Genomic DNA, 10,433 nt, shown 5'->3' with positions numbered 1-10,433 from the left:
CGTCTCAATACGATGCGCTGCCACAAATGTTTGTCCTAGTTTGCTGGAAAAGCAGTCAAAGGAGTGCTTGTGTTCTTTCAGAAGCTGAACATGGAGCTTTGTTTCCCTTTCTGTGAGGTCTGTTCTGATACTGGCCGCCAGTGGGGAAAGTGATTGTACAGAATTTGAAGGCGATTAAACAGGGAATACCGAGCAGATGGGAAGAAGGGACACGGCTCCGCCATTCATAACTGAAGCAACGTTGGCGCCTTCGGGGATCCTATTCGGCTGGGAAGTGGCATCGGTAGCTAACAGCGTCGCCGAGCCTTCTGTGAATCGGACGAGACATGTTGAGATGACGACTCATTCGGATATCAGATGCGGAGATGGAACTATCATCACGTCACCGTCTCCGATCTGCGCATGAAGAAGTGATCACCTCAATGAAGAATGTATTAGGAATGAAGAATGAAGAAGCGATTACATCAAGCTGGTGGTGATGATAGTGAGCAATTGCTACCTATGGTGGTAGACAAGCTGTGTCGTCAAACAAAGCTCACACTATGTATATTTAAATAAATATCTATATATATATATATATATATATATATATCTATATATATATATATATATATATATATATATATATATATATATATATATATAGAAGGGTTGGCAGTCAAGAAAACCTCGGAAAGCAAAGGGGAGGTTGTGGTGGGTCATAGAAAGATATGAAGAATTTTTTGAGTCGAAAAGAAAGTGGTGAAAAAATGCCCGCCGGGTGGGATCCGAACCCACGACCTCCAGAATACCGGTCTGGTGCGATAACCACTACGCTACCGGCGGAGCTGTTTCACCAGCACTTTCTCAGGTATTTCTGTTAAGGTAGTTTTGTTTCCTGCACTTGGGGTGGTAGCCAGCGCCAGCGCCACCCTTGACTGCCAACCCTTATGTTCTGTCTTATTTCACGGAGCCCCTCATTTCCCATTTTTTGATATTGTGAGCATTCGCGACCACACTCCCGGCGGTGGAGAACTCCAGAGGACAATTCCCGCACCTCGTCTTCATCTGTACATACTCATCAGCACCAGCCATGCGGCACTGTTCCATCATCTTCTACGGACTTTATCATCATCATCGCGTGTTCTGCGGTGCTTGCGGCTCGAACGCCTTAGTAAACGCCGTTCCTAGCCCTTGTCTCTCACTATATATATATTTGTATATACATATATATATATATATATATATATATATATATATATATATATATATATATATATATATATATATATATAACTATATATATATATATATAAATATATATATTATAGTGGGGTTTATTGGCAGGAAGGCAAAGCAAGGCCTGACTATCGCGGAGTCCAAACGCGTCCAAGCGAGCTCTCGGGTCGGGGTACCAGTCTCGCGCACAGCGCTCTCGATGGGGTTGTCTAGCCCAGATTCAAGCACATACCCACTTGTGGTGGATTGTCCCATATCCAAGTACATACATCGTCTGACGCGAGACGTGCACGGCACACACCCATTTAAGGAAGTGGCCATGATATCTTCATTACATTCACCCCCCGGCAAAGAGAGGAGCCATCCTGGCGACTCAAGGGGATGCGACAACGAGGGGGTCATAGTAGGGCTTCATACGCTGTACGTGCACTGTTTCGCGCCCTCGGCGACGAAGATCGGTCGTGGCAGCGATCGGCTCAACTACGTAATTGACGGGGGACGTTTTCTCAAGAACTCTGTAGGGTGCATGGTAGTTAGCTTGGAGTTTCGGCGAAAGACCGGGCGTCTTGGACGGTATCCACAGCCACACGAGAGATCCGGTGGCATAGGTAGGCGAGGTGGCTGAAGCGTCATGACGAGATTTTTGGCGCCCTTGATCCGCAGCCGTAAAGGATCGAGCCAGTTGACGGCACTCTTCGGCATGCTTAGCTATCTCGGAAATGGGCCTGCACTCGGAGGCGTCGGGTCGGTAGGGCAGTATGGTGTCTAGGGTGCCGGAAGGCTCACGCCCATAAAGTAGAAAGAAGGGCGAGAAGCCCGTCGTCGTCTGTGTCGCCGTATTATACGCATACGTGACAAATGGCAGAACTAAGTCCCAGTTGGAATGATCCGAAGAAACATACATTGAAAGCATGTCGCCAAGCGTGCGGTTAAATCTTTTAGTCAACCCATTGGTTTGCGGGTGATACGCTGTAGTTTTTCTGTGAACAACTTGGCACTGGGTCAGCAGGGCTTGTATTACGTCCGACAAAAAGACGCGTCCTCTGTCGCTCAAAAGCTCCCTGGGCGCACCGTGGCGTAAAACAAACCTCTGAAGGAGGAATTGTGACACGTCATGGGCTGTAACGGTGGGGAGTGCGGCTGTTTCCGCATATCTAGTCAGGTGATCCACTGCAACAATAATCCAACGGTTGCCTGCAGTTGTGGTTGGGAGGGGCCCATAGATGTCGATTCCAACGCGATCGAAAGGGCGCGCGGGGCTTGGTAGTGGCTACAGAGGTCCTGTAGGATGTTGCGGCGGAGAATTGCGGCGCTGGCATTCGGGACACGAGCGGATGTACTTCGTAACAAACGTGTACATCCCGCGCCAATAGTAACGGATGCGCAGCCGCTGATATGTTTTTAGGACGCCAGCATGGGCGCATTGCGCATCAGCGTGGTAGGACGAACAGATGGCAGAACGCAAATGACGCGGAATAACTAGCAGCCATTTGCGGCCCTCGGCGATATAGTTGCGCCGATACAGAAGGTCGTCACGAACAACACAGTGTGAGGCCTGGCGACGCAGTGCACGGGACGCCGAAACGGTGGACGGACTCGACAGGTAGTGCAGTATGGACGCGATCCAGGGGTCTTTTCGCTGCTCTGCGGCCATGTCGTGTATGTCAAGTGACGCCAGGGCGCCGTCCGTTGAGGAAATGCAGTCATTTTCCGACTCGACGGGACACCGAGAAAGGGCATCAGCGTCCGTGTGTCTGCGGCCGGACCGATACACAACGCGAATGTCGTACTCTTGGATGCGAAGAGCCCAACGACCAAGTCTGCCGGACGGGTCTTTCAGTGACGAAAGCCAACACAGCGCGTGATGGTCCGTGACAACATTAAACGGGCGTCCATAAAGGTAGGGGCGGAATTTGTGAATCGCCCAAATGATCGCCAAACATTCTTTTTCCGTCACTGAGTAATTTCTCTCCGCCTTTGTGAGAGTACGGCTGGCATAAGCAATTACGGACTCCTGGGCGCCTTCTCTGCGTTGTGCGAGCACAGCGCCGAGACCGACACCACTGGCATCAGTGTGTACCTCAGTTGGCAGGAGGGGGTCGAAATGTCGCAGTATTGGGGGCGACGTAAGCAAACGCCATAAAGATACGAAAGCTTCTTCACAGGCAGGCGACCAGTCGACAGGTTCTTTACTGGATCCACTGAGGAGTTTCGTCAAAGGTTCGATTATGGTGGCAAAGTTCCGTACGAAACGCCGGAAATAGGAACATAATCCGACGAAACTTCGGAGGTCTTTAATCGTGGTTGGTTTCGGAAATTCGGCGACGGCGCGAAGCTTCTCCGAGTCGGGAAGGATGCCATCTTTTGATACGACATGACCCAAAATGGTCAGTTTGCGAGCAGCAAAGCGGCACTTTTTCAAGTTGAGCTGTAACCCAGCAGACGTGAGGCATGTCAAGACCTGTTCTAGGCGCTCCAGGTGAGTGGTGAAATCGGGCGAAAACACGACAATGTCGTCTAAGTAACAAAGGCATGTTTTCTACTTGAGGCCTCGTAGAACACCGTCCATCATTCTCTCAAATGTTGCGGGCGCGTTGCAAAGTCCGAAAGGCATGACGTTAAATTCGTAAAGTCCATCAGGTGTCACGAAGGCAGTTTTTGAGCGATCAGATTCGGCCATGGGGACTTGCCAGTAACCTGAGCGTAGATCGAGAGAAGAGAAAAATTCAGCGCCTTGCAAGCAATCAAGAGCGTCATCGATACGAGGTAGTGGGTAGACGTCTTTGCGGGTGATTTTGTTCAGACGCCTGTAATCGACGCAGAACCGGATGGACCCATCTTTCTTTGTGACAAGCACAACGGGCGAAGCCCAGGGGCTTGAAGAGGGTCTAATTACGTTGCGCGTGAGCATGTCAGCGACGTGTTCGTCAATCACGCGTCGTTCGGAAGGTGACACTCGATAAGGTCGCTGCCGCCGAGGGGCGTGGGATCCGGTATCTATTTCGTGGGCAACAGTCGACGTGCGGCCCAAGGCGGTCTGACGACTGTCGAAAGATTCACGAAAGCGATCGAGAACGGCAAGAAGTTGGTCGCGTTGTGCTGGGGTGCGATCTCCATCGATGGATCGTTGAAAAACATCGGGAGTTGCCTTGCTGGGATGAGGGCTCAGGACATTCACCGAAAACGCGGATGATTCCTCCGGGACGGCCATGACCAGAATGGGGTCGAGGGCTTCCACGTACCCGAGACATTCCCCACGATATAATGTTGAAGGGCAAGACGACGGGTTGCCGACAAGCATCACACTGGACCCACATTGGACGTCGAGGACAGCAGCGGGCAAAGGCAGGCATTTCCGAGACGAAAAAACACTCGATGGCGTGAAAACAACAGTTGAATCAGGCTTGACGTCACAAGAAACAGGCACAAGCACGGAGGAATTGGGCGGAAGGGACGTGTCGTCCGTCACGATTAACCTGACGGGCAGGTCATTTGATGGCGGTTCGCATGACGGAAATAGTTCGACCTGAGCACGAGCACAATCAATGATGGCGTGATGACGGGATAAGAAGTCCCATCCGAGGATGATGTCGTGAGAACACGAGGGAAGGACAATGAACTCGATGATGTACGTGATGTTTTGGATAGCTACACGAGCGGTGCACATTGCCAACGGTTTCACCTCTTGCGCGCTTGCGGTTCGGAGAGTAAGGTCGGAGAGTGGCGTCGTCACTTTTCGCAATGAGCGGCAGAGGCGTTCACTTAAGACGGACACAGCGGCACCAGTATCGACAAGCGCTAATGCGGCTACACCTTCAACAGTCAGTTCAATAACATTGGCGGGGGAGGAACGAGGACTTCGGCATTTAGACGTCGTTGCAGTTCTTGCCTCGGGAATTGCAGCCGTCAGTTTCCCTCGGCGGGTGGATTCTGGCGAGGGTGCATGGGGGAAAGGGAACGGGTACGCGGGGACGAGGAGCGGCGGCGTGAAAAGGGCGGTTGGTCCGCAGGGTATGAACTCGGTGTCGCGCCCGTGTCAACTCGAGCGAAGTACTGCTGGGGTCCATAGTTGGGCGCTCGATGTGGGACGTCGTTAGAAAACGATGGCCGCCGGCGGCACATACGGGCCACGTGTCCTGGTGTGCAACATGCGTAGCAAATGGGGCGGTTGTCGGGAGTGCGCCAGGGGTTTGGTGTTTGAGGTGGCAGTCGGTTATACGCCATCGTCCGCAGATCTGTCGTGCGGTAGTAAGGCTGGAAAACGCCTGGTTGCAGCTGTCGGACGATTGCAGCATAACTTAACGGTATCGTCCCAGGAGAGGCAAGAGGTGAGGCCACCGGTGGCGCAAGGGGCACTGCCACCTGGGGTTCGAGCGATGCCGCTACAGATGGCGCGAAGGACACCGTGGAAGGCGAAGCAAACGGGGCTGCTGCGGCGGAAGTCACAGGCGCGGGCACAGGCGTCGGTTGGCCGATTGAAGGGAGCGTCTCAGCAACCTGCTCTCGGACTAGGCGGCGCACATTCGCAGGCAAAGGACACGCAGGCTCAGAAGCACAGGGGAGCAGGGACAGCTGCCGTGTAACTTCTTCGCGTACGAACTGCTCAATGTGGGGCAAAAGGCACGAAAGGTCGGGAGGCCAGGTTAAAGACGATAGCGACCCTCGAGATAAGCCATCATTCGGCGACGGACGCTGGCGTGTGAAAACGCGCTGCTTTCGCAGTTCGTCGTAGCTGAGGCACAAATTTGTATCCTCGCTCACAGTCTGCGGGTTCTTTCCCAGCAGCATCTGGAAGGCATAGTCCTCAATGCCCTTTAAAATGTGCTTGATTTTATCGCACTCGGGCATCTGAGGATTCACTCGCCTGCACAGGTCCACGACGTCTTCTATATAGCTTGTGTATGTCTCATTTTCTTGCTGGGCTCGCGTGCGTAGGCGTTGCTCAGCTTGAAGCTTGCGGACAGCGGGTCGAGCGAACGCCGCCAAGAATCGGGCCTTGAAATCCGACCAAGTTCGCGCATCGGTTGTATGGTTACGGAACCACATTCGGGCTAATTCGTCCAGATACAAGTCGACGTTGTTGAGCTTCATGGCGTCATCCCATTTATTATGAACGCTCACCCTTTCGTAGGAGGACAACCAGTCCTCTGCGTCGGTATCGTCCTTGCCGCTGAAGTGGGGAGGTTCGCGTTGGGGCAGAACACCGGAGCACATGATGGGCGCGGGCTGCGGCGACGCCATTTCCTCGTCGATTCGCCCAGCTGCGGGTGTAAGCACTCGCTTGCTGCGTAATTCCAGGTTGGGGACCTTATAAGGTGTACGACCTCCACCAAAATATAGTGGGGTTTATTGGCAGGAAGGCAAAGCAAGGCCTGACTATCGCGGAGTCCAAACGCGTCCAAGCGAGCTCTCGGGTCGGGGCACCAGTCTCGCGCACAGCGCTCTCGATGGGGCTGTCTACCCAGATTCAAGCACATACCCACTTGTGGTGGATTGTCCCATATCCAAGTACATACATCGTCTGACGCGAGACGTGCACGGCACACACACCCATTTAAGGAAGTGGCCATGATATCTTCATTACATATATATATATATATATATATATATATATATATATATATATATATATATATATATATATATATATATGTACATATACCCAGCCGCTCTATTCTGGATCGATTTTAACGTGTTAGATAAATTAGGGTGCTGTGGGCCCCAGACAATGGAAGCCTATTCTAGTTTTTTCACGGAATAAATGCAGTTATGTTAACAGTTTAACATAAGGAAATTGAATCGAACATTTCTTGTGAGATATCCAAGAACGTTGTTTGCTTCGATATAAATGTTTGTCATGTGGGACAGTTATGTGTCCTTCTCTTTTAATTCGGCTCCTTGCGAAAAGGGCGGTGCTGACCATGAGGGTTCCCTCATGCCCGGTGCTCCGTCTCGGTGCTGCGAAGCGGCAGTTATGAAGGAGAAGTCCGGTGGAGACGAAACGAAATGTTTTCATTAAATTTTTACTGTGTTTTACTAAGATGATACTTTCATGCCGTTGGTCACTTTGTGCCCGCGTCAGCCCGTCAGAGACAAGCCACGACTGAACCCGCACTGCCCGAGCGGAGCACACTGGCAATTCAAGAAACCTCGTATTCGGAGGTGGAGGCTCATTCGCCCCGACTGTGCTCCCAATGCCCTTGCCTGTTGCAGACCCCATATGCAAGGACGCGCATAAATACACGTCCCCCCACCTAGCACGCGTGTACAACAATACCCACCGCCTCTAGCTAGCGCTTGCTTCGACCCGGCTGCGCAATGCAGCCACCACGCGCAACTTCGCTCAACGAAGCGTGATCGTCCACCCAGCAGCCGGCTGTTACGGTCCTGACTTGCGGCTGTGCACAACAATACAGGCCGCCTCAATCTGGCTTCGACACGCCTGCGCAATGTGCCGCTGTGTGCAACTTCGCTCAACAAAGCGCACTCACCGTCCCAGAAGCTCCCGCGTTTGCCTTACTGTTGCACTCCGTCCAAAATTTGGTACACAAGATGGACCCTTAACGTCCGAGAACCTTTTGCCCAGTTGCGTGCCTGGGCAGGCAAACATGACAATAATGACGGGAACACCCAATACTTTGGGTGATGCCCATGTAAGATATGGCGTTATGTTTACAACTGAATATTTTTAGTAATTCACAGGGGATATTGCAGAATCAGAAAAAAAGTATGAACGAGCCGGATTAGATTTCCTGCGATGAAAATAATCGACGGGTAGTGTTGTAATGTTCATGGTCAAAATCCAATTTTCGCATCAGCTTTCAATAGCTATTAGATCGTTTTGAAGACTCTGGGAGGTATTAGGGCAGTTACAAGAACGATAAATAATACAGCCGTGAGCCAATAAACAGTTTTTTGACAAAATATTGGGAGGTAGCCGTCAAGACAAATTAAAAATACAAGCATACCGCGCACAGTGCCCTGAGGTATACCTGAAAAGACGGGACGCCGGGTAGCTTACGTATCGTTGTAATAAACGATCTGTGACTGATTTACATTCCATAGCTGAAGGGTCAATGCTCAATCGCGAAATTGTAGAACAGAAGGCTTTTATAGGGCATTTTATCATAAGTTTTTCAAAATGTAGGAAGAGCGCATTTACAGGAATATTGGGATCGATAGTTCAGCTGGTGTCGTTAATATAAAGTGCTAGTTGTGTATCACAGGAAAGTCCTTTCTGGTATCCTTGCTGAGTATAAAGAAACCAATTTAGAGAGATATTGAGTTTGACTATTTGAGAGTTATTCATTAAGAAAATGTTTGTGGCGAAACGGTTCTGCGCCGCTTCTGCGCCTGCGCGTCGCGTCAATACCTCTAAACACGGGCGCCGGCGATAAGAACACTCTCGCCCGAAAGAAGCAAGAAAACTGTGTGTGTGCACCGTATCGGGGGCAGTTGTTGTAGAACCTTCAGTGCGGAAACATTAAAGTTATGTTATCCCACATCAGGTGAACCGGAAAACGAACGTACCGCACCGTCATGGCCGACGAGAAAACCCTTGCTGCCCTTCAACAAGAAGTACAACAACTGCAACAACAACTGCAGGCCCAACAGCAAGTGATCCAGAACCAAGAGCAGCAGCTCCGGGAACAGCAGCAGCGTAATATAAAAGAAGCGCTCCCGTCCGACGACCGTGCACCGCCCCGCTTGTGCCACGCCCCCCAAAACTTCGCTCCAGCGGTCCCTGCCACCTCGGGCGCCTCCATTGCTGTAGCCGCCACCGACACGGACGTCTGTCGCGTCGCCATCAAACTTCTACCGTTTCGGGCAGAGGCGCCTGACGTGTGGTTCGCTCAAGTCGAGGCGCAGTTTTCCATGGCACGCATCACCCAGGACCGGACGTGCTACGACTACGTCGTCGCCCATCTAGACTCTCGCTACGCGACCGAGGTTCGCGATATCCTTGCAAATCCCCCGGCTGATGACCGATACCTACAACTGAAGAGGAAACTGATCCCCCGGCTCCCACCCTCACAAGACGAGAAGTTGCGTCACCTACTCCAGCACGAAGAACTCGGTGACCGCAAGCCATCGCAGCTCCTGCGTTACATGCGTGACGTCTTGGGCAGCACACCGGTCGACGACTCCCTCCTCCGTAAAATCTGGCTTCAGCGTCTACCCTCACATGCGCAGGCCATCCTCCAGGTGCGGCCGAATCTGCTGCTTGACCAGTTCTCTCACATCGCCGAGCAAGTCGTTGAGATTTCTTTGCCAGCATCGCCTCTCACTGTCAACGCCGTTGACACCCGACAGTCCAGCAGCGAGCTCCCGCGCCTTATCGACGAAATCACCCGTCAGATGGACTCAATTCAAAAGCGACTGGATTAAAGCCCGAAGCTGCGTCCACAAAAACGCCACCTAAAGCCAAGACAACAATGCCGCTTCATCGCACAGAAATAACGGCCCCTGCTAATACCATCGCCACTTCGGGGCGATGGTAGTAGTCTTTTTCATGAGATTTGGTCTCCGCAACGCGGGACAAACCTTTCAATGCTTCATTGACGATGTCGTCCGCGGCCTGGACTTCTGTTTCGTCTACCTAGACGACATCTTGATCTTCTCCCGCAAAGAAGCGGAACATCGGCAACACCTTCGTCAACTATTCCAGCGTCTCGACGAACACGGCTTACTCATAAACGTTCAGAAGAGCACGCTCCGCGCCCCCGTCGTCACGTTTCTTGGCCATGAAATCTCTTCAGAAGGAACTAGACCCTTGCCTGACCGCATCCTACCCCTTCGAAGCTACATGCTGCCTGCCACAACGAAAGACCTCCACCGTTTCCAGGGCTTGTTCAACTTTTACAGGCGCTTCGTGCCTAAAGCGGCCACATATCAGGCCCCTCTCCATGATGCGTTGGACGGCCAACGCGGCAACCATCCTGTCACTTGCACCCCAGCCTTAAAGCAAGCGTTCGAAGACTGCAAAACTGCCCTCTGGAACGCTACGCTGCTATCCCATTGCAAGCCAGAGGCGCCCCTGGGTCTTTTCACAGATGCCTCTAGCACCGCCGTCGGAGCCTCTATCATGCAGCGCGTGGGAAATACCTGGCTCCCGTTGGCGTTCTTCTCGAAGAAACCCTCTTCCCCGATGCCACCCCCGCCTTCCGGCAGCATCGTCGATGCAACCTCGCCCCCTGCGGAGACGACCTGGCCAG

General features: G+C 52.0%; 1 non-coding gene across 1 annotated transcript; it reads right to left on the bottom strand.

Moving 5' to 3' along the window:
* Nucleotides 1-752: 752 nt before the first annotated feature.
* Trnat-ggu (transfer RNA threonine (anticodon GGU)) lies at nucleotides 753-825 on the bottom strand. Its single transcript has one exon. It is a non-coding gene; the product is annotated as a tRNA-Thr (tRNA).
* Between the last annotated feature and the right edge of the window lie 9,608 nt (nucleotides 826-10,433).

This window comes from Haemaphysalis longicornis, unplaced genomic scaffold, assembly GCF_048455015.1.
Source record: "Haemaphysalis longicornis isolate Haplotype H1 unplaced genomic scaffold, Haemaphysalis longicornis Haplotype H1 scaffold_11, whole genome shotgun sequence".
Taxonomy (NCBI): Eukaryota; Metazoa; Arthropoda; class Arachnida; order Ixodida; family Ixodidae; genus Haemaphysalis; species Haemaphysalis longicornis.
This window is presented reverse-complemented; position numbering and strand designations above follow the sequence as displayed.